Raw genomic sequence first — 23,820 nt, 5'->3', positions numbered from 1 at the left:
GCGCTAATCGCTGTGTCAACTTTGACTTTGATCTGAGTCTTCTGCAGGGTTCGTGTTACCAGATCACAAAGCAACCCACCATGGATTTCTTTTGCCACTGTGTATATGTTGTAGAATAATAGTTATTTAGATTCGAAACACCAAACATGGATGACCTTCCTAAATTCTAACTTGAATTGTTGGTATAACACCTCAAAGTAAAAAATTACTCACTTCTGAATGAGAATCATCTCAGCCTCAATCAAAGCCTTGCTCCTTTTAATCTGAATTTTATGCTGTAAATTATGAAGGAAGTCTGAAACCAAGTTGTGGAAAGTGTAGATATAATAGTTCCAACAGTATTAATAAAATTGAAATAGAAATAAAAAGTTAAAAGGGAAAAAATGTTAATTTCCAAGTTCAAAGACAATTTCTGTCACTGGTTATTACATCAACTCATATCCAAGCTTCCTATACTCCCTTCTCATTTGAGGGAAGAGTTAGTTTTATTTTTCTGCATCTAGTTACTCTGATTATGACATATAATAACATGCCTCACCCTACCCTGACCCCTATTTATAATAACACTTGTCTTTTCACTGCAGAAGACTGCTTTATTATGAACAGCAGAATGACCTGGCACTCATTTCAATTGAGATTGAGATTTAGATTCAGATTCAGGTTTATTTATCCCATGTACATAGGAACATGTTCCCCTCTGCCATCCCATGTACACAGGAACATAGACTGAAATGTGCCATTTGCGTTAACAACCAACACTCCCAAGAATTGCTGAGGGCAGCCCGCAAGTGATGCCAGTCATTCCACACCAACATAGAATGCCCACAGTGTTGCTCAGACAACACAAGCAACAACAACAGGACAAGTCTCTTTCCCATGCTCCCATCTCACAGGCGCAAACAGACCTCCATCACTTGGCCACGATTCGAAGACTGGCAGACATCAGGGTGACTCGGGGGTCTCGACCATCAGTGTCATCCATCATAGGACTTTGAACTTTGGGCCTCGAACTCCAGACTTCCATGGACCTCCAACCCTGAGACTTGCTGACCAGGAGGGTCCAGACGCGCAGTCTTGCAGACATGGGGCCACCAACATTTAGACATGACTCAGGGCTTTGACTGTTCGGTGGATTACTGAATCCAGGTGAGGGCATGTGTCCCTACCTGAATACAGTGCTGAAGATTTATTTGCTTCTCCTTCTGACATCTCAGAGGGACTTCAAATAACCCATGTTGATGTTCTGGTTAACCAACACCACAGAATAGATCACCATTTAACTCTCTGGGGCTGAGCTGTAAGCAAATAGGCCACCATTGCTTCCTGTATCATCGCAGACATTTCAGCCTAGAAGTATAGAATTGTCTGTAGAAATGCCATGGATTGTTCTGGGGTTGTGAAGCAGCACGGGGAGAAGTGTGGACTGAGTCTTTCTTTGACGTGCTAGAGTGAATCCACACAACTCCTCTGATCCTTTTCAGAATCAGAATCGGGTTTATTATCACTGACATACAGTACAGTTTACTATATTCATCCAGGTGGAGCAGAGAGTGAGTTTGTAAATCTAGCAGGGAGCAAATAGGGTTGCCAACTGTCCCGTATTAGCTGGGACATCCCGTATATTCGACTAAATTGGTTTGTCCCATACGGGACCACCCTTGTTCCGTACTCCCCCCGCTAAGGTAGGGCGCTCCTATGAAACCATTCATAAGCCGATATGGCATAAAGCGCAGAAGCAATTACCATTAATTTACATGGGAAAAAATTTTTGAGTGTTCCTAGACCCAAAAATTAACCTACCAAATCATACCAATAACATGTAAAACCTAAAATAACACTAACATATAGCAAAAGCAGGAATGATATGGTAAATACACAGCCTGAATAAAGTAAAAATAATGTATGTACAGTGTATCAGAATCGGGAAGATTAAGCCAAAAACGATTTTTAGAAAGAAATTGGCACATACACGCATGCACACATCACATATGCGCACGTCGCACATGCACACACAGGTGCCCACGCAAGGCTTCTTGATCATAGTAGTCTTTCTCGGGGTAAACACAAGTGTCCTGTATTTGACTGCTACTTTTCTCCCTTATTTGGGAGTGAGAAAGTTGGCAACCCTAGGAGCAAAGGGTGTTGGGAAAGCTGTGGGTGGAGCACCACAGGAGGGGGCGTGGGGCAGGTGGCAGAGAAGGAGGGCCCGGACAGGGGGGTAGCGCGGGTGCAGACACACCCAGCCCTGAGACACCAGGCAAGGTAATTTATTCCAAACATTTGCTTTATTGATCCTTACAGAATGTCTCTCTGGTGCTTCCCACTCCCTTCCCTCTCCCTTCCCCCTTTCCCAAGCATGATTCCCCTCTCCCTGCCCCCTTCCTACTTTCAGTCCACAATAGAGACCCATATCAGAATCATGTTTATCATCACTCAAAGTGTCATGAAATTTGTTTTTTTTTTGCGGCAGCAGTACAGTGCAATACATAAAATTACTACAATATTGTGGAGAAGTTTTAGGCACCCTAGCTATATATGTATGTGCCTGAGACTTTTGCATAGTACTGTATGTCATGAAATTTGTAGTTTTGTGGTAGCAGTACAGTGCAAAACAAAAAAAACTATAAATTATAATAAGAAATATGCAGTATACTAAAAATTAAATTGAATGAGTTGTGCAAAAGAGAGTAAGAATACTGAGGGGGTGTTCATGGGTTGGATCGTTGCCCATTCAGAGACCTGATGGTGGAGGGGAAGAAGCTGCTCCTGTTTTCACAGGTCTCAAAGTTTGATTATCCTGCCAAGTATCTGGTCCACATTATTACCAGGGTCTTAAAAACAAGAGATTCTACAGATGCTGGAATTCCAGTGCACAAGCTTTCGGCTTGAGCTGTTGACTGCTTATTCCTCTCCATAGATGCTGCCCGACTTGCTCAGTTCCTCCAGCATTTTGTACGTATCACCAAGATCTTGTTGATTACCACCTCCAAGTAGCTGTTGTAGGAATTATTTCCAATAATCTCATTAGTCTAGCTATTTCATTGTTGATACTATTCTCAATGGAGGGGGTCTCACAACAAGAGAGAAAAAAAAAAACATTTATTGGCTTTAGTGAGGACTTAACCAGCAATTGATAGAGTATCAGAAATCGTGGTGTATCCTCTTTACAACCTCCTACATGGTTGGGTTTCCTTTACTAATTAATAGTGGTCTGTGAAGTTCATAAATAATAATAGCAACAAGATGGCCTTGCAGTTCCTGGCTCATTAACAATTCTCCCTAAAACGGTTCATTCTGAAAGCTAATGTAGTGATAGGATATGCTTGTGTGACACTAAAAATAATATATATTAATTCACTTCTGCCAAGAATTTATTAGAACAATGGACAACCTTGCAGATTGGACATATTGACAAATTAGAGATGGGGTAATTTGGTGGGACAAATTAGTAGGGTACTCACACTTTAAGAGCCCTACAAATTATATTCAGATTTATTTATTGTGTGTACATGGAAACATACAGTGCAAGGTGTCATCTGGGTAAATGGCCAACACTGGGAGCAGCCCGCAGGTGTCACCACATATTCTGTTGCCGACACGGCATACCCATAATGCTTGGCTGAACAACACAGAACACAACAAAACTGAAAAGAAAAACAAGCAGAAAAAAACCAGCAAAACAAGCCCCGTTCCTCCTTCCCACCCACACATGGACAGTCCTCCAATCTCCAGGACAGGCTTCTGGGGCTCCAATCTCTAGGACGGGCCCCTTGGCTTCCAATCTCCAGGACAGGCCCCTGGGCCTCCAATCTCCAGGACAGGCCTTCAGCCTTCCAACTCCAGGACAGGTCTCTTGCCCTCCAGTCTGCAGGCTTAGTGCATGGCGCTTTGACTACTGAATTTCCAATTGACCCTCTGGCTTCGATCTTTGCTATTAACCCTCGGATTAGCTAATGATGCTACCCCAAACTCCAGGCTTGAAGTATGGGCATGCCAAATCACTAGCCCCATGCCTCAGCTCGAACGTAAATCCAATCCTGGGACCCACCAACCTTGGAGAGCCCTAAATCCACTGATGTCCTTCATCACCCGTCCACTTGCTGGCCTTGGAGCACGGAGTGGAGGCCTTGACTTTACATGTCCTTCTTCACCCGTCCATGTCGCCGGCAGGGGCCTAGTGTCAGTGCAAACTAACAACACAAGAATAAAGTGAAAGTAAAGAACCGGACTTGGTTCTAGAAGACTAGAATTCGAAAGCAAAACAGTACAGTCCTCTCTCCTACATATGTACACAGAGATGTACAGATCCTCTCCTTTCTGCTATTCAGTACTTCAGGTTTCTTCTCCAACGATTATAACTTTGTCAGGGTGGAGAGTCTTGTGAGTTCCTGAGATCTTAAGAGTGATGCTGTCTGAAGCTTAGCTCCTGGTAGGGTCACCCATGGCGGTAAGATCAAGGTGGGAGGTTCTAGGCAAAGAGAGGTCCAACCAAGACCTCATCAGTGGAGCTGGCGGAAGATGATGACACATCACAACGTCAATGAAGGCGGAGGAAAGCTGCAGCAGTGATAGGGCTCCAGTCGTCTTGCATTCCAAGCCATTGGACCCTGACCTCAATCTGTCAAGGACCATGTGGTGGCTGCCCTGTGCATCAGCATCCCGACGTTAAGCAAACTCACATGCAACTATTCTGCACTTGTAACCCCTTTGGAGAACATCGTACTTGACTCTAGTGATCACGGTACTATTATTTCAGGGTGGCACGGTAGCCTCGTGGTTGGCACAACTCCTTACAGTCCAGGTGACGCAGGTTCAATTCCCTTCTCCGCCACTGCCTGCAGGGAGTGTCTATGTTCTTCCTGAGAATTCGTGGGTTTCTTCCGGGTGCTCCAGTTTCCTCTCACAGTCCAAAGATGTGCCCATTAGTCAGTTAATTGGTCATTGTAAATTATCCCGTGATTAGGCTAGGGTTAAACAGGAGGTTGTTGGGCAGCATGGTTCAAAGGGCTGGAAGGATTTATTCTGCACTTTATGACAAAAAAATAAGCACATATTTATCTCAGGAATTACAACATTACCATCAGGGATATATTTTATCAGGGTATATGCCATTTAGATCAACATCCTAGAATTGGGAAAGGATTTGTGTAAATAACATGTAGCATGCTGAGATAGTTATACATTTAAACAGATGGTGTGCATTTCACTGGAAGGCTGACAAATAATCAGATTTGTAAACGTGATGTTATCCCAAGACTTGATGCATTAGAAAAGTGACCAAGTTATGTCAAACACAAGATATCTGCTAAATGAAAGGCAAGCATACAGCCTATAATTTATCAGATCTGCAGTTTTTATACAATTCAATAAGTTGCAAAGGGTGGACATGAAATTTAAGTTTGTTCATTCCGTTTACAGAGACATTCTGCATTTCAACTCCTAAGTACTTGTGGTCTATTTTATTGTAAAACACACAAAATGATGGAGGATCTCAGCAGGTCAGGCAGCATCTATGGAAGGGAATAAACAGTCGGTGTTTCAGGCCGAGACCTTTCATCATGACGTGAAATAGTCAATTAGCAAACCTCTCTTAAATGTTGCAATCAAACCCACATCCACCACTTCCACTGGCAACTCATTCCACACTCTCACCATCCTCTGAGTGAAGTTCCCCCTCACGTTCCCCTTGAACATTTCACCTTTCACCTTTAACCCGACCTTCTAGTCTCTCCGAACCTCAATAGAAGCCTGCTTGCATTTACCCTATCTATACCACTCATAATTTTGTACAACTCTATCAAATTTTCCCTCATCCTCCTACACTTTGGGGAATAAGATCCAATCCTATTCAATCCTTCCCTGTAGCTCTGGTCCTCAAGTCCCAGCGATACTCTTATCATCTTAAAATGATCCACAATTTAGTATATATCCTCTTGAAGATCTCCCATTGTTCTTGCTTGAGCCAGTCAGAAAACTTCAGAGTTTTGATTCTTCCTTTGTAACAGCAATGCATCATGATGTCCGACATCATTCGTTGAGATGTTATTTTGTAATGTGGTGTGTGCAGACAGTATAACTGCAAAGTTTAATGGTACTTTGAGTCAAGTGCCAGGACTCAAGATTGCTTAATGTCATTTCCAGTATACAAGTGTAAAGGAGAACAACACAATTGTTACTCTAGATCCAAAGCAGCACAAAATAAAGAACACAATAATAAAAAACACAATAAATTATAAATACATAAGGTAGCTTATTTACATAGATTGATTGTATGTCCATAAAGTGATGCTGGCACAGGAGTGTCTGTACATAAGGTGTCAGACAGCAAATGATACGGTAGTTTTGACGAACTAATGTGGTAAAGCAGTACTGATGGAGTAAATGAAGAAATACAGGGGTAGTTTTGAGTTTGGTCACTGATTTGAGATGGGCAATATCGATTCCACTGCTCATTATCCTTTGCTCTTCATCTTCATTTCCTTTGAAATCCTCGAAATGAAAATCAGAAGAGATGTATAGTGGGCGGCTAAATCGATACCGCCTGCTTTACACGATTGCCCAAAGTTTAAATTGCCCCATTATCCTTTGAAAAAGCAGAGAAGGAAAGTAATGGTGTCGAGAAAGTAAGGGAAATTAAAGGAAAGTTATCCATCATTCTGTGACTGGAGAAAATACACAAGATAATTGTGAAACGAAACTAAACCACAAGCACAGATGCTTAAATATCCTTTCAGGGTATCGAAATGTCAGAGCTTCATTGTAATTAGTATGTGGTTAGTTACAGTCAAAGGAATTTCTCACAGTTTCTGCAAAGAGCAAAGAAGGTCGCTTCAAAGCTTCACTGCGTTTGTGAGCTTGTACAAGCTTTCAGTTGTTGAGAGGTTGGAGCACTATCTGTGGGGATGGGTGTGTGTTTGGAACAGAGGAATGGAGCTTGGTTTGCTGTAGTTCTTTTGTTGATTCTTGTGTTCTGAGTTGTTCTGCCAAGGATGGCAGTTTCACCCTCTCAGTGAAGATGTTCCCCTCTAGTTCCTCTTAAACTTTTCACCTTTCACCCTTAGCCCATGCTATGCATTCTATGTTGGTGCCGGAATGTACGGCAATACTTGTGGGCTGCCCCCAGCACGCCCTCGGGTGTGTTGGTTGTCAACACAAACAATGCACTTCACTGTATGTTTCAATGCACATGTGACAAGAAAACCAAAATCTGGAAACTTATTCAAAACAGTCATAACTGGAATTTACAGACAGCTAGTTGGATCCAGTCTAATTATTGCAGCGAATTGGCTAATAATCTTGGTGACTTTGTTCAGTTTTACAGGTAACCTCCAGAGTCTCTGAGATTACTTATTCTTAATCATACAGTGATAGAGCACTACAGCATAGAAACAGGCGCTTTGGCTCATTTAGTCCATACCGAACTATAATTCTGTCTAGTCCCATCAACCTTGCACCTGGGCCATAGGCCTCCATCACCCCTCCCATCCATGTGCCTACACAAATTTCTCTTAAATGTTGAAATTAGACCCGTATTCACCACTTCTGCTGGCAGCTTGTTCCACAGTCTCACCACCCTCTGAGAGAAGAAGCACCCCCTCATGTTCCCTTAAACATTTCACCTTTCACTCTTAACCTATGACCTCTAGCTCTAGTCTCACCCAACCTCAGTTGATAAAGCCTGCTTGCATTTACCCTCTCCATAGCCCTCTAATTTTGTACACCTCTATCAGATCTCCCCTCAGTCTTCTACGCTCCAGAGAATAAATTCCTAACCTATTCAACCTCTCCCTATAACTCAGGTCCTCAAGTCCCGGCAACATCCTTTCTAGTTTTGAGGGTTGGATAATAGAGCCTTAGCTATTGTCTCGCTAATTTGCTGTGAGACGAGCAGCTGTGGGACAGCTTTTTGTCTTTCAGTGTACAATATGCAGCGGTCACTCACAATGTATGAGGCTGTCCACATTGGCCCTTTTCAGATCACAGCCCGAGGCACACTGGGCTCCTGACCCTGACAGGTCACACTACTTATCCACTGGCCTTAATGACTGATGTCACTTACGAGCAGACCCCACTTTTTCATTCTCCAGCTCTTTTACAAGCACCCTTGTGTGGAAAGTTCATAAGGAAATAATCAGATAAAGCTGGCGAGCTGAGTTCACATATCGAACCCTCTCTCCTTTAGTGCGTTTGCTAACTGCCTGAGTGCACTATGTGGCAAATTGTAAATGACATAGTGATTACAGAAGCCCAGCTGGGTTACATTTAGAGGTGATCAAAGTTCTTGGTTCAATAAGATTGTCAGCCGAAGATGTGTTTGTTACTGATACAATCATCGAGGAAAGAGAACGGGGAAGAATTTCTTCAGTACTGTCTCAGACAGATCTTCTATCTTTATGGACATGCATTCAATCTACGGATAGAAGCTATCTTATGAATTCATATTTATTGTGTTTTTTATTATTATTGTGTTCTTTATCAAATCATGTTTCTTTCTTCTGCTGTATCAGATCTGGAGTAACAATTATTTTTTCTTTACACTTATGTACTGGAAATGATATAAAGCAATCTTGAATCCTGATGTGTACTTTAATTTCACTGCAAGATGTCATTGTATAAATTATCTTAACATTTTTTTTGCTGATATTTTGCCTTTCAGAGCCCTTCCTCCCCCCAGTGATAAAGATGTAAAGCACTTGCTTGACTCAAACCCTCGACCCTTTTCTTCTGGCAACTACCCCTTCCTTTCCAGTCCTGATTTATTTATTTTTATGTGATGCAGCATGGAGCAGTCCCTTCTGGTCCTACGAGCTGTGCCCCGCAGCCACCCAGCTACTTATCAATAGCCTCATCAGAGGTCAAGTTACAATGACCAATTAATCTACTGGCTGGTACATCTTTGGACTGTGGGAGGAATCTGGAGCATCTGGAGGAAACCCACATGGTCACGGGGAGAACGTACAAACTCTCTTACAGAGGCCATCAGAATTGAACTCTGAACTTCAATGCCCCAAATAATGGCATCACGCTAACCACTACGTTACCCTGGAACCACTGATGAATGGTCTCAGCCTGAAACCTTGACTATTCAGTTCCCTGCCTAGATACAGCCTGAACTATTCCAGCGTTTTATGTGTTTTGCTCCCATTGTGATGGTCTTGTATTTGTTAGTTAACTTAGAGATTAATTACTTTTGATGGATGACTGGATTTAAAAAGAGGCAGATTCACACTCTACCACCAGACATTTTTTCAGATGCCTTTAAAGAGTTTGCCAAAAATATGAACTTTAGTGATCTGCTGATTTTCTAAATTTAGAAATGGAAATGAATTTGGATATAGAAATATATTTGAATACAAGAATGTATTTGAATACAGGAATAAAATTAGATGCAGTAATATATTTGGGTACAGTAATACATTTGGATACAGTAATGTATTTGGATACAAGAATACATTTGAATAAAGGAATACATTTGAACAGAGGAATACAATTGGATACATGAATGCAATTGGATAAAGGAATACATTTGAACAGAGGAATACAATTGGATACAGGAATGCAATTGGATAAAGGAATACATTTGAACAGAGGAATTCATTTGAATACAAGAATACATTTGAATACAGGAATAAAGTTAGATGCAGTAATATATTTGGGTACAGTAATACATTTGGATACAGTAATGTATTTGGATACAAGAATACATTTGAATAAAGGAATACATTTGAACAGGAATACAATTGGATACATGAATGCAAATGGATAAAGGAATACATTTGAACAAAGGAATACAATTGGATACAGGAATGCAATTGGATAAAGGAATACATTTGAACAGAGGAATTCATTTGAATACAAGAATACATTTGAATACAAGAATGCATTTGAATAAAGGAATACATTTGAACAGAGGAATACAATTGGATACATGAATGCAATTGGATAAAGGAATACATTTGAACAGAGGAATACAATTGGATACAGGAATGCAATTGGATAAGGAAATACATTTGAATACAGGAATTCATTTGAATACAAGAATATATTTGAATACAGGAATACAATTGGGTACAGGAATATATTTGAATACAAGAATATATTTGAATACAGTAATACAATTGGATACGGATACATTTGAATACAGGAATAAATTTGGATACAGGATTACATTTAAATGCAGAAAATATATGAATACAGGAATACTTTCAAATACAGGAAGACATTTGGATACAAGAATACAATTGAATGCAGGAATATATTTGAATGCAAGGATACATTTGAATAAAACAACACATTTGAATACAGTAATACATTTGTAATACAGTAATCTGCATGTATTAGACAGAGCACTCTGAAGAACACCAGTTTTAAAGGTTGAAAGGAAGTCAAGAGGGAAGCATTTGTTATGGAGAATAAAGGTATTAGTGACATCTGACAACATACTACCACATGATATATTGTTTTTGAGATTTGAAAAAAGATGCTATCCAAAATTTCAGAATGGGCAATGAGTGAAGTTCTCCATTTAATCCACTTCTGTGTGTGGTTGGTGAGCATGTTAAAACTAAATCAGAACATTAAAATGTGGAGGTACCATTATTTATTTTGCTGGATGGATAGATTGCCAGTGCAGTCTTGACAAACTGATCGTTCTAACCCAGATGCTGAGATGATAGGAATTTAAGTGCTTGCACAGGAAAGACTGTGTCTTTCCTGAGACTTTGGCACCAAAATGTGTGACGACACTTCGGTGATAATCAACGCTGGGGCACGTCAAGGATGTGTGCTTTGACCACTGCTTTACTCTCTCCACACCCTTGACTGTGTGACTAGGCGCAGCTCAAATCTCATCTATAAATTTACTGACAATGAAACTATTGGATGTATTTCAGATGGTGAAGAGAAGGCATAAAGGTGCAAGATAGATCAGTTAGCGGAGTGGTGTTGAAACAACAACCTTGCACTCAATGGCAATAAGACCAAGGAATTAATTATGTATTTCTGGAAGGGGAAGGTTGCGAGGTCACACACCAGACCTCATCAAAGAATCAAATGTGGAAAGGGTGAGCAATTTCAAGTTCCTGGGTGTCAACATCGCTAAGGATCTATCCTGAACCCAACATATTGATGGACTTACAAAGAAAGCATGACCGCATCTATATTTCATTCGGAGTTTGAGGAGATTTGGTATTTTACTAAAGACGCTCTCAAATGTTTACAAATGTACCATGGGGAGAGCATTCTAACTGGTTGTATCACTGCCTGGTACAGAGGAGCAACTGCACAGGGTCAAAATAAGCTGCAGAAAGTTCTGAAAACTGTAGGCTTCATCATGGGCACTAGCTTCAGCAGCATCCCGGACATCTTCAAGCAGCGGTGCCTCAAAAAAGGTGTCATCCATCAATACAGCCCCCACCATCAAGGATAGACTCTTTTCTCACTGCTGCCATCAGGGAGGAGGTAGAGGAGCCTGAAGGCACACACTCAACGATTCAGAAACAACATCTTCTGTGCCATCAGATTTCTGAATGGACATTGAACCCATGAATATGAACTCAGTACTTTTTTTTCTCTCTTTTTGCACAACTTCGTTAATTTAACTTTAAAAAAATATATATGCTTCTTACCGTAATTTACAGGTTTTTTATTATGCATTGCAACATACTGCTGCCACATAACAACAAATTTCACAATATATTGTAGACCAACGATATTAAACCTGATTCTGAATTTGACATTTGCGGGCTGCCCCAGCACATCCTTGGCTGTGCTGTTTGTTAACGCACATAATGCATTTTCACTGCATATCTTGATGGTCACATGATAAATAAGTCTGAATCTGAGACTACAGATGCCAGAACTTAACGTATTCTACGCAAGATCCGAACGGAAGAGAAGCGTCCCGCTCCCTCTGGATGAACCAGACCTGGTGGCATCGAGATTCATTGTCACCGAGGAGGACGTTAGAAGGGCCTTCCTGAAGATAAATCCAAGGAAGGCGACAGGCTCAGATGGCATCCCGGGATGGGTTCTCCGGGCCTGTGCGAGCGAGCTAGCTGGAGTGTTTGCCGACATCTTCAACTGCTCCTTGCTTCAGTCTAAGATCCCCTCATGTTTTAAGAAGGCAACGATAATCCCGGTGCCGAAGAAGAGCAAGGTGGCTGCCTGAATGACTCTCGACCTGTGGCTCTGACATCAATTGCTATGAAGTGCTTCGAGCGATTGGTTATGGCACCCATCAGCCACAGCCTACCGGTCAAACTCGACGCTTTGCAATTCGTCTACCGAAGCAACAGGTCAACAGCAGATGCCATCTCTCTGGCCCTACCTTCCTCCTTAGAACACCTGGAAAATAAAGACGCATACGTAAGGCTCCTTTTCATTGACTACAACTCTGCCTTTAATACCATCATTCCAAATAAAATGATTCCTAAGCTCCAGAACCTGGGCCTTAGTACTCAGATCTGCAGCTGGATCTTCAACTTCCTCACAGACAGGACCCAGGCTGTAAAAATAGGGGACAAACTCTCCTCTACAATCACTCTGAGCACCGGTGCCCCACAAGGCTGTGTACTCAGCCCCCTGCTGTACTCACTGTACACCCATGATTGTGTAGCCAAGTTTCCATCGAACTCAATATATAAGTTTGCTGATGACAGCACAACTGTAGACCGTATATCGGGTAATGGTGGGTTTGAGTACAGAGAGGAAGTTAAGAACCTGGTGGCATGGTGCGAAGACAATAACCTATCCCACAACATCAACAAGATGGAGGAATTGGTTGTTGACTTCGGAAGGAGTAGCGGAACGCACGACCCCATTTACATTGGTAGTGCGCAAGTGGAACAGGTCAAAGCTTTAAGTTCCTTGGGGTCAATATCACAAATGACCTGACTTGATCCAACCAAGCAGGGTCCACTGCCAAGAAGGTCCGCCAGCACCTTTACTTCCTGAGAAAGCTAAAGAGATTTGGCCTGTCCCCTAAAACCTTCACTAATTTTTATAGATGCACCGTAGAATGTATTCTTCTAGGGTGCATCACAACCTGGTATGGAAGTTGTCCTGTCCAGGACTGGAAGAAGCTGCAGAAGGTGGTGCAATTGCAAGCAGACTTTTTCCACTGAGCTTTGGTGAGACTAGAATGAGAGTGGAAAAGCAAGTTGTACAGAGGATGTGGAGAGTCTGCAGAGGGATATAGACAGGTTAAGTGAGTGGGCCAAGGTCTAGCAGATGGAATACAATGTTGGTAAATAAGAGATCATTCACTTTGGAAGGAATAGTAGAAGAGCAGATTATAATTTAAATGGTGAAAGATTGCAGCGTGCTGTTGTGCAGAGGGATTTGGGAGTGCTTGTTCATGAATCACAAAAAGTTGGCTTGCAGGTACAACAGATTATTAAGAAGGTAAACGGAATGTTGGCCTTCATTGCTAGAGGGATTGAATTCAAGAGCAGGGAGGTCATGCTGCAACTATACAGGGTACTGGTGAGGCCGCACCTGGAGTACTGTGTGCAGTTCTGGTCTCCATACTTGAGGAAGGATATACTGGCTTTGGAGGAAATGCAGAGGAGGTTCACCAGGTTGATTCCGGGGATGAAGGGGTAAACCTATGAGGAGAGATTGAGTCGCCTGGGACTATACTCTCTGGAATTCAGAAGAATGAGAGGGGATCTTATGGAAACATACAAAAATTTGAAAGGGATAGATAAGATAGAAGTAGGAAAGTAGTTTCCATTGGTAGGTGAGGCTAGAACTAGGGGACATTGCCTGAAGATTCAGGGGCGAAGATTTAGGACGGGGATGAGGAGAGACTGTTTTCCCCAGAGAGTGGTGAATCTGTGGAATTCTCTGCCCAGGGAAGCAGTTGAGGCTTCCTCACTAAATATATTTAAGAAACAGTTAGATAGGTTTTTACATAGTAAGGGAATTAAAGGTTATGGGGAAAAGGCAGGTAGATGGAACTGAGTTTACGGACAGATCAGCCATGATCTTATTGAATGACAGGGCAGGCTCAATGGGCCAGATAGCCTACTCCTGCTCCTATTTCTTATGTTCTTATGTAATTAAGAGATAAGCGTAGAATAGGCCATTCCAGCACAGTAAGCTGAACTACCCGCAACCCACCTATCTAACATTAGCCTAATCACAGGACAATTTATAATGGTTAACCGATACATCTTTGGACTGCGGGCGGAAACCGGAGCACCCGGAGGAAACAGCACGCAGTCACGGAGAAAGCATACATACTCCTTACAGACGGTTCTGAAATTGTTCTTTGAACTCTGACACCCTGATGCTACCATGGTGCCCCAGGATGAAAGGTGAAATGTTTAAGGGGAACGTGTGGGGGAACATTTTTGGTCAAAGAGCGGTGAGGGGGGTGGAATGAGCTACCAGTAGAAGTGGGTATGATTTCAATATTTAAGAGGAATTCGGATAGGTACAATGATGAAAGCGGTACAGGGGTAGGATAGGACTAAGCAGAATAATAGGTCAGCATGGACTAGATGGGCCGAAAGGCCTGCTTCAGTCCTGTAGTGTTCTATGACTCTAAATACAGCAAGTGTGATCCGTGCCTAGAGTCACTGTATCAGGGTGTTCCCACTGGGACAGCTGGAACAACATGCTAATCTGAAAAACAATATCTCACATTATTGCTGCACTATTCGCAGGGGAGTGTATTGGAAAATAAAGAAACCCTCCCCTTGGCAGTCACAGAATGGACTGATGACAGGTCCCCACAAAGCTGAGGGGAATCGAGGGGGTGGCGGACCTTGATTCATTTAAAAATCCACTGGAAGCATTCACGTGAAGATAAACTAGTCTTGTGGCACTGAAGGCAGTTCAAGGCTCAAGATTGTTGAATGCCATCTCCAATACTCATGTGTAAAGGGGAATGAAATCATTGTTACTCCAAATCCAATGCAGCACAAAAAAACAACACAATAAGATCAAGAACACAATAATAATTATGTAAAAATACAATAAAAATAAATATATAAGATAGCTAATATATATAGATTGAATGCATGTCCATGAAATGTATCTAGGCACAGGAGTGTCTGCACATAAGCTGAAATTATAAAGTAGTGGTGATTGGAGGTCTGGAGTGGGTGGAGGTGTTGATCAGCCTCACTACTTGGGGAAAGTAATCACCCTTTTGTTTTAAACCTTCCTCAATGGATGACAAAAACTGTACTAATGAAGATGATACATGGCTGATAGAAAACTGGGGGCTATGTAGCTGGGAAGGTGATTCACAGGCTTCAGGGTCTCACTCTACCGCCCCCCTCCCCCCATCCACCACATACATCTCTCTATCTACCTCTTTCTTCCTCCAACTTCATTACTATATTCCTCATAGCTGATTACAAACTTCAGGTCATGTGGAGATTTGAAAATTGTGCTATGTACATACACGTGGTAATCATGAATATTTAAAGAATAGTCCTAACACCAACTAATTTGCTCTGTTTCTGTTACAAAGGAAATTTACTATCCATCTCCTACATCTTTTTTTAATTCCAACACTGTCAAGTTCCAGTTTATTGTCCTGTGACTGTACATATATAAAACCAAATGAAACAATGATCCTCCAGGCCACAGTCTACCCACTAATCATATATCACACACAGCACATTAAAAAAATTACCACAAATAAGTTTAATAAAATATATTACAAACTGTAAATGAAGTGCACAGCGCAGGTAAACGGTAAACAGACCTAGTGACAAAACCCCGGTGGTGGTAGGGTATTCATTAGTCTCACAGCCTGAGGGAAGGAGCTGTTACCCAGTCTGACAGTCCCTAGTTCTGATGCCCCTGTACCTCCGTCCTGATGGTAGTTGGTCAAAGAGATTGTAGGAATCCTCAAAAATGCCTCAGGTCTTTCATCTGCAACGCTCCTGATAAATGTCACAAATAGGGAGGAAGGAGACTCCAGTGATCACCTCGGTGGTTTTAGCCATCCAATGCTGCCTCTTGTGTAACATCAGTGAACAGGATACTCAAAAACTATGTCAGAAATTAGTGGGTCCTGAGGTCCAAGCCTGATACAGTTGGACCATAAAGATCATGACAAGCATCAGTGATGATGGAAAGGAACCAAAGGTGAGGAAAAAGGCAGTCCAGTAATGGGTGTGATGGGGAGATCTGACATCTGATTTAAGATGGTCGGTCAAATGAGACCCCAGCAGGTAAGGCAGCCAGCATCAGGAAAGACACATCGTTATACTCATTACTAAATAAATCAAAGCTCTTCTCAGACCTTCTTTGAAAATCAACGTACAGACCTTATTTTGATGGCATGTGGGGGTGACGTTCACCCATGACCTTCGTTATAGTCACACACTTTTCTATCCTACTAGGTGCCCAAACGACAATTCACACCAAAGTGTTCTTGTCCTTGTTATTTCTTATCTTCACCAAAACAGATTCTGCTTCCTGATTGTCTAGCTGAAATCATTTCTGTCTTGAAAATATCCCTAGGTATTCAAGCTGCACTACTTTCTAAACTTGCACATTTTTAAAGAAAGATTGGCTTTATTTGTCACATATGCATTGAAAGGTCAAAACGTACAGTGAAATGCGTCATTTGCGCCCACAACCAACACGGTCCAAGGGTGTGCTAGGGGAAGATCTCAAGTGTCACCATGCTTCCTGTAGTAGCATAGCACACCCCTAACTTATTACCCCTACGGCCGCTCCGAAATAATATCGTATTTGTTAAATAGGTACCATGCACAATCCTGATTTGATGGAGATAGACATGAGGAGCACGGAGGAACATCTGGAGAAACTTCTGAAATACCTGCTTCGCAGCCATTGCTACTGCACAATCGAGAATCTCTGGAGGAGAAGGCCCAAAATCCTCTTATCAAATTACGGTATTGCTTTGCACTGTTGTAACTATATGTTATAATTATGTGGTTTCTGTCAGTTTTTTTAGTCTTGGTTTGTCTTGTGTTTCTGTGATATCACACTGAAGGAACATTGTATCATTTCTTAATGCATGCATTACTAAATGACAATAAAAGAGGACTGCGTGTCCTCATAATCTAATCTAATCTAACCCCTGCGACTTTGGAATGTGGGAGGAAACTGGAGCTCCCAGAGGTAACCTATGCGGTCATGGGGAGGATGTTACAAACTCCTTACAGACAGTGGTGGGAATTCAACCCAGATGTTGCCGCTGTAAAACATTATGCCAATTTCTACACTACTGTTATAGTCTCCCTTTTGATTTAAGCCTTCCTCAGTAGATGACAAGAAATGTAGACAGATGGATGATAGAAAAATGGAGCGGTATGTAGGAGGGAAGGTTTAGATTGATCTTGGAGTAGGTTAAAAGGTCAGTACAACACCATGGGCCGAAAGGCCTGTACTGTGTTGTAATGTTCCATATTCCATCTTCCATGTTCTGCATTCTATGTTCTATGTCTGAGGCTCCCAAAAAAGAAATTAATAGCAGTGCAATACAAGTTTTAAAAATCTGAAAGTTTTCAAAAAAAGGCTGAAAGCAAAGAAATAACTCATTTGTGTTGTTTGAATCGATTACTTAAAAAGTTAATAAGTAAATGTTGTATGTGCTTACATAAATAAGTAGCTGCATCTTTTTTGACTTTGCCTTTCTTTTTACAATTAGAAATAGATCTAAACAGTATGAGACATGTATTCAGATTTGTAGTAATATTCTGATTCCCTTTTCACAGTGGGAAACCAAATGCACAGAATGCATGTACTGGAACTTCAATATGAGCTCTCGGTGCATGAGTTTATCTCTGTGAGTACAACGTTGGATATATATAGAAATTGGAAATTATATTCTCATGCATATTGTCAAATGGTTAAGTATCCAAAAGACTCAACTAATAATCCAGAGGTTTTAAATTCACATTGCACTATTTTAAATTTAAATTTAAATATTCATTTCCTGGAAATCATGGGTTAAGGGTGATAGGTGACATGCTTAAGGGGAATATGAGAGGGAATTTCTTCACTCAGAGGGTTGTGAGAGTGTGGAACAAGCTGCCAATAGAAGTGGTGGATGTGGGTTCGATTTCAAAATTTAAGAGAAATTTGGATGGGTCATGGATGAAACCTCTGTGGTTAAAAAGGCATACGATGCATTGGCTTTCATCAATTGTGGGATTGAGTTTAAGAGCCAAGAGGTAATGTTGCAGCTCTATAGGACCCTGGTCAGATCCCACTTGGAGTTCTGTGCTCAGTTCTGGTCATCTCACTACAGGAAGGATATGGAGACCATAGAAAGGGTGCAGAGGAGATTTACAAGGATGTTGCCTGGATTGGGGAGCATGCCTTATGAGAATAGGTTGAGTGAACTCGGCCTTTTCTCCTTGGAGCCACAGAAGATGAGAGGTGACCTGACAGAGGTGTACAAGATAATGAGAGGCATTGATTGTGTGGATAGTCAGAGGCATTTTCCCAGGGCTGATATGGCTAGCATGAGAGGACACAGTTTTAAGGTGCTTGGAAGCAGGTACAGAGGAGATGTCAGGGGTAAGTTTTTTACACAGAGAGTGGTGAGTGCATGGAATGGGCTGCCAGCGGCAGTGTTGGAGGCGGGTACGATAGGGTCTTTTAAGAGACTCCTGGACAGGTACATGGAGCTTAAAAAAATAGAGGGCTATGGGTAACCCTGGGTAATTTCTAAGGTAGGGACATGTTTGGCACAGATGCATGGGCCGAAGGGCCTGTATTGTGGTGTAGGTTTTCCATGAAAGGGGTATGGAGAGCTAGGGTCTGGGTGCAAGTAGGTGGGACTAGGCAGATTAATGGTTCATGAATGACTAGCTGGGCTGAAGGGCCTGTTTCTGTGCTCTGGTGTTGACAGTGGTCTGTCTCAATAGCATTATGTCAATCTGCAAAATTAATAAACTCTTGGGAGAAGACTGGCTCTGGTAATGTAACCAGGAAGCTGTTGGATTATTGCGAATAACGACTGACTTCACCGGTTACCTTTAGGAAAGGAATCTAATGATTTTATGTTATCATCTGCCAGCTTGTATTCCTTCCCCTCCCTCACCTTCCTATTCTGGCTTCCACCCCTTCCTTTCCAGTCCTGATGAAGGGCCTCAGCCCGGAACCTCGACTGTTTATTCTCCTCCATAGAACCTGCCAGACCTGTTGAGTTCCTGCAGAATTTTATGGGTGTTTCTCTGGATTTCCAGCAAATACTGAATCACGTGTTAATGATTTTACTTGATTTAGACCAGCACCACTTGAGCCCTGACTGGGATGACCAAGAATGATGCTTACTGTTTGGTTATTGCCAGTTCTTCATTGTCCTTCCACCTTCCTTTGACACCAGCATTGTGGGAATAGAGGACTAGAGGATTTTCAGACATTTGCAATTTTAGCTTTTCATCTTGGTTTCAGCTACGTCTTGCCCAGTGCTTTAGATCCCAGTGGACTGGTTTCTCCTGTCCATCCCCGAGTTCCTCCAGTGGCTTGTGTTACTCCAGGTTCTTTACTTCACTTCACTTTATTGTCGCCAAACAATTGATACTAGAGCGTACAATCATCACAGCGATATCTGATTCTGCGCTTCGTGCTCCCTGGAGTACAAATGGATAGTAAATAGTAAAAATTTAAATTCTAAATCATAAATCAAAAATAGAAAAGGGAAAGTAAGGTAGGGCAAAAAACCGAGAGGCAGGTCTGGATATTTGGAGAATACAGCCCAGATCCGGGTCAGGATCCGTTCAGCTGTCTTATCACAGCTGGAAAGAAGCTGTTCCCAAATCTGGCCATACGAGTCTACAAGCTCCTGAGCCTTCTCCTGGAGGGAAGAGGGACGAAAAATGTGTTGGTTGGGTGGGTCGTGTCCTTGATTATCCTGGCAGCACTGCTCCGACAGCGTGCGGTGTAAAGTGAGTCCAAGGACGGAAGATTGGTTTGTGTGATGTGCTGGGCTGTGCTCACGATCTTCTGCAGCTTCTTCCGGTCTTGGACGGGTCAACTTCCATACCAGGTTGTGATGCACCCTAGAAGAATGCTTTCTACAGTGCATCTATAAAAATTAATGAGGGTTTTAGGGGACGGGCCAAATTTCTTTAGCTTTCTCAGGAAGTAAAGGCACTGGTGGGCCTTCTTGGCAGTGGACTCTGATTGGTTGGACCAAGTCAGGTCATTTGTGATATTGACCCCAAGGAACTTAAAGCTTTGACCTGTTCCACTTGCGCACTACCAATGTAAATGGGGTCGTGCGTTCCGCTACTCCTTCCGAAGTCAACAACCAATTCCTTCGTCTTGCTGACGTTGAGGGATAGGTTATTGTCTTCGCACCATGCCACCAGGTTCTTAATTTCCTCTCTGTACTCAAACTCATCATTACGCGAGGTATGGCCTACAATTGTTGTGTCATCAGTAAGCTTATATATTGAGTTTGATGGAAACTTGGCTACACAATTATGGGTGTACAAAGAGTACAGCAGGGGGCTGAGTACACAGTCTTGTGGGGCACCGGTGCTCAGAGTGATTGTAGAGGAGAGCTTGTCCCCTATTTTTACAGCCTGGGTCCTGTCTGTGAGGAAGTTGAAGATCCAGCTGCAGATCTGAGTGCTAAGGCCCAGGTTCCGGAGCTTAGGTATCAATTTATTTGGAATGATGGTATTAAAGGCAGAGCTGCAGTCAATGAAAAGGAGCCTTACGTATGTGTCTTTATTCTCCAGGTGTTCTAAGGAGGAATGTAGGGCCAGAGAGATGGCATCTGCCGTTGACCTATTGCTCCAGTAGGCGAATTGCAAAGCGTCGAGGTTGACCGGTAGGCTGTGGCTGATGTGTGCCATAACCAATCGCTCGAAGCACTTCATAGCAATTGATGTCAGAGCCACTGTCGATAGTCATTCAGGCATGCCACCTTGCTCTTCTTCAGCACTGGGATTATCGTTGCCTTCTTAAAACACAGGGGGATCTTAGACTGAAGCAAGGAGCAGTTGAAGATGTCAGCAAACATTCCAGCTAGCTCACTTGCACAGGCCCGGAGAACCCCTCCCGGGACGCCATCTGGGCCTTCCTTGGATTTATCTTCAGGAAGGCCCTTCTAACGTACTCCTCGGTGACGATGAATTTCGATTCCACCAGGTCCGGTTCATCCGGAAGGAGCGGAACGCTCCTCTTCTGTTCGAATCTTGTGTAGAATATGTTAAGTTCATCAGGAAGAGAAGCGCTACAGTTACTGATATTCCCAGCCTTTTCTTTGCGCTCAGTGATCTCATTTAGACCCTGCCATAGTCTACCGGCATCCCTCTGGTTAGCCTGGGCTTCCAACTTGGCTCGATATTGCCTCTTGGTGCCCTTAAAGCATTTAAAGGTTGCATGCATGAACTGCAACAAATGTTCATCCCTGTTTGGCAAAAGAATAAATCAAGGAAGGTAGTGCACCCGTGGCTGACAAGAGAAATTAGGGATAGTATCAATTCCAAAGAAGCAGCATACAAATTAGCCAGAGTAAGTGGCTCACCTGAGGACTGGGAGAAATTCAGAGTTCAGCAGAGGAGGACAAAGGGCTTAATTAGGAAGGGGAAAAAAGATTATGAGAGAAAACTGGCAAGCAACATAAAAACGGACTGTAAAAGCTTTTATAGATATGTAAAAAGGAAAAGACTGGTAAAGACAAATGCAGGTCCCCTGCAGGCAGAAACAGGTGAGTTGATTATGGGGAGCAAGGACATGGCAGACCAATTGAATAATTACTTTGGTTCTGTCTTCACTAAGGAGGACATAAATAATCTTCCAGAAATAGTAGGGGACAGAGGGTCCAGTGAGATGGAGGAACTGAGCGAAATACATGTTAGTAGGGAAGTGGTGTTAGGTAAATTGAAGGGATTGAAGGCAGATAAATCCCCAGGGCCAGATGGTCTGCATCCCAGGGCGCTTAAGGAAGTAGCCCAAGAAATAGTGGATGCATTAGTGATAATTTTTCAAAACTCGTTAGATTCTGGACTAGTTCCTGAGGATTGGAGGGTGGCTAATGTAACTCCACTTTTTAAAAAAGGAGGGAGAGAGAAACCGGGGAATTATAGACCGGTTAGCCTAACGTCGGTGGTGGGGAAACTGCTGGAGTCAGTTATCAAGGATGTGATAACAGCACATTTGGAAAGTGGTGAAATGATCGGACAAAGTCAGCATGGTTTTGTGAAAGGAAAATCATGTCTGACGAATCTCATAGAATTTTTTGAGGATGTAACTAGTAAAGTGGATAGGGGAGAACCAGTGGATGTGGTATATTTGGATTTTCAGAAGGCTTTTGACAAGGTACCACACAGGAGATTAGTGTGCAAACTTAAAGCACACGGTATTGGGGGTAAGGTATTGGTGTGGGTGGAGAGTTGGTTAGCAGACAGGAAGCAAAGAGTGGGAATAAACGGGACCTTTTCAGAATGGCAGGCGGTGACTAGTGGGGTACCGCAAGGCTCAGTGCTGGGACCCCAGTTGTTTACAATATATATTAATGACTTGGATGAGGGAATTAAATGCAGCATCTCCAAGTTTGCGGATGACACGAAGCTGGGTGGCAGTGTTAGCTGTGAGGAGGATGCTAAGAGGATGCAGGGTGACTTGGATAGGTTGGGTGAGTGGGCAAATTCATGGCAGATGCAATTTAATGTGGATAAATGTGAAGTTATCCACTTTGGTGGCAAAAATAGGAAAACATATTATTATCTGAATGGTGGCCGATTAGGAAAAGGGGAGGTGCAACGTGACCTGGGTGTCATTATACACCAGTCATTGAAAGTGGGCATGCAGGTACAGCAGGCGGTGAAAAAGGCGAATGGTATGCTGGCATTTATAGCGAGAGGATTTGAGTACAGGAGCAGGGAGATACTACTGCAGTTGTACAAGGCCTTGGTGAGACCGCACCTGGAGTATTGTGTGCAGTTTTGGTCCCCTAATCTGAGGAAAGACATCCTTGCCATAGAGGGAGTACAGAGAAGGTTCACCAGATTGATTCCTGGGATGGCAGGACTTTCATATGAAGAAAGAATGGATGAACTGGGTTTGTACTCGTTGGAATTTAGAAGATTGAGGGGGGATCTGATTGAAACGTATAAGATCCTAAAGGGATTGGACAGGCTAGATGCAGGAAGATTGTTCCCAATGTTGGAGAAGTCCAGAACGAGGGGTCACAGTTTGAGGATAGAGGGGAAGCCTTTTAGGACTGAGATTAGGAAAAACTTCTTCACACAGAGAGTGGTGAATCTGTGGAATTCTCTGCCACAGGAAACAGTTGAGGCCAGTTCATTGGCTATATTTAAGAGGGAGTTAGATATGGTCCTTGTGGCTACAGGGGTCAGGGGGTATGGAGGGAAGGCTGGGGCGGTGTTCTGAGTTGGATGATCAGCCATGATCATAATAAATGGCGGTGCAGGCTCGAAGGGCTGAATGGCCTACTCCTGCACCTATTTTCTATGTTTCTATGTTAATGGCTTTCCAGAGTTCACGCCTGGATTCCGTGTAGTGACTGGTATTCCTGGACCTAAAAGCCGCAGCTCTAGCCTTCAAAATGGACCGGACCTCATAATTCATCCAAGGTTTCCGGTTAGGGAATACCCGGATCGTCTTGTAAGACACACAGTCCTCTGTACATTTCCAGATAAAGTCTGTGACAGCTGAGGCATACTCATCGAGGTTTGCTGCTGAGTCCTTGAATACTAACCAGTCCACTAATTCAAAGCAGTTGTGGAGGACCTCATCCGTTTCCTCCGTCCAATGTGACGCTACTTTTGACATTGTGACCTCCCGCTTCAGCTTCTGTTTGTAAGCCGGGAGGAGGAGTACGGCCTGATGGTCCGATTT

The sequence above is a fragment of the Mobula birostris genome, chromosome 2, assembly GCF_030028105.1.
Source record: "Mobula birostris isolate sMobBir1 chromosome 2, sMobBir1.hap1, whole genome shotgun sequence".
Lineage (NCBI taxonomy): Eukaryota > Metazoa > Chordata > Chondrichthyes > Myliobatiformes > Myliobatidae > Mobula > Mobula birostris.
This window is presented reverse-complemented; position numbering follows the sequence as displayed.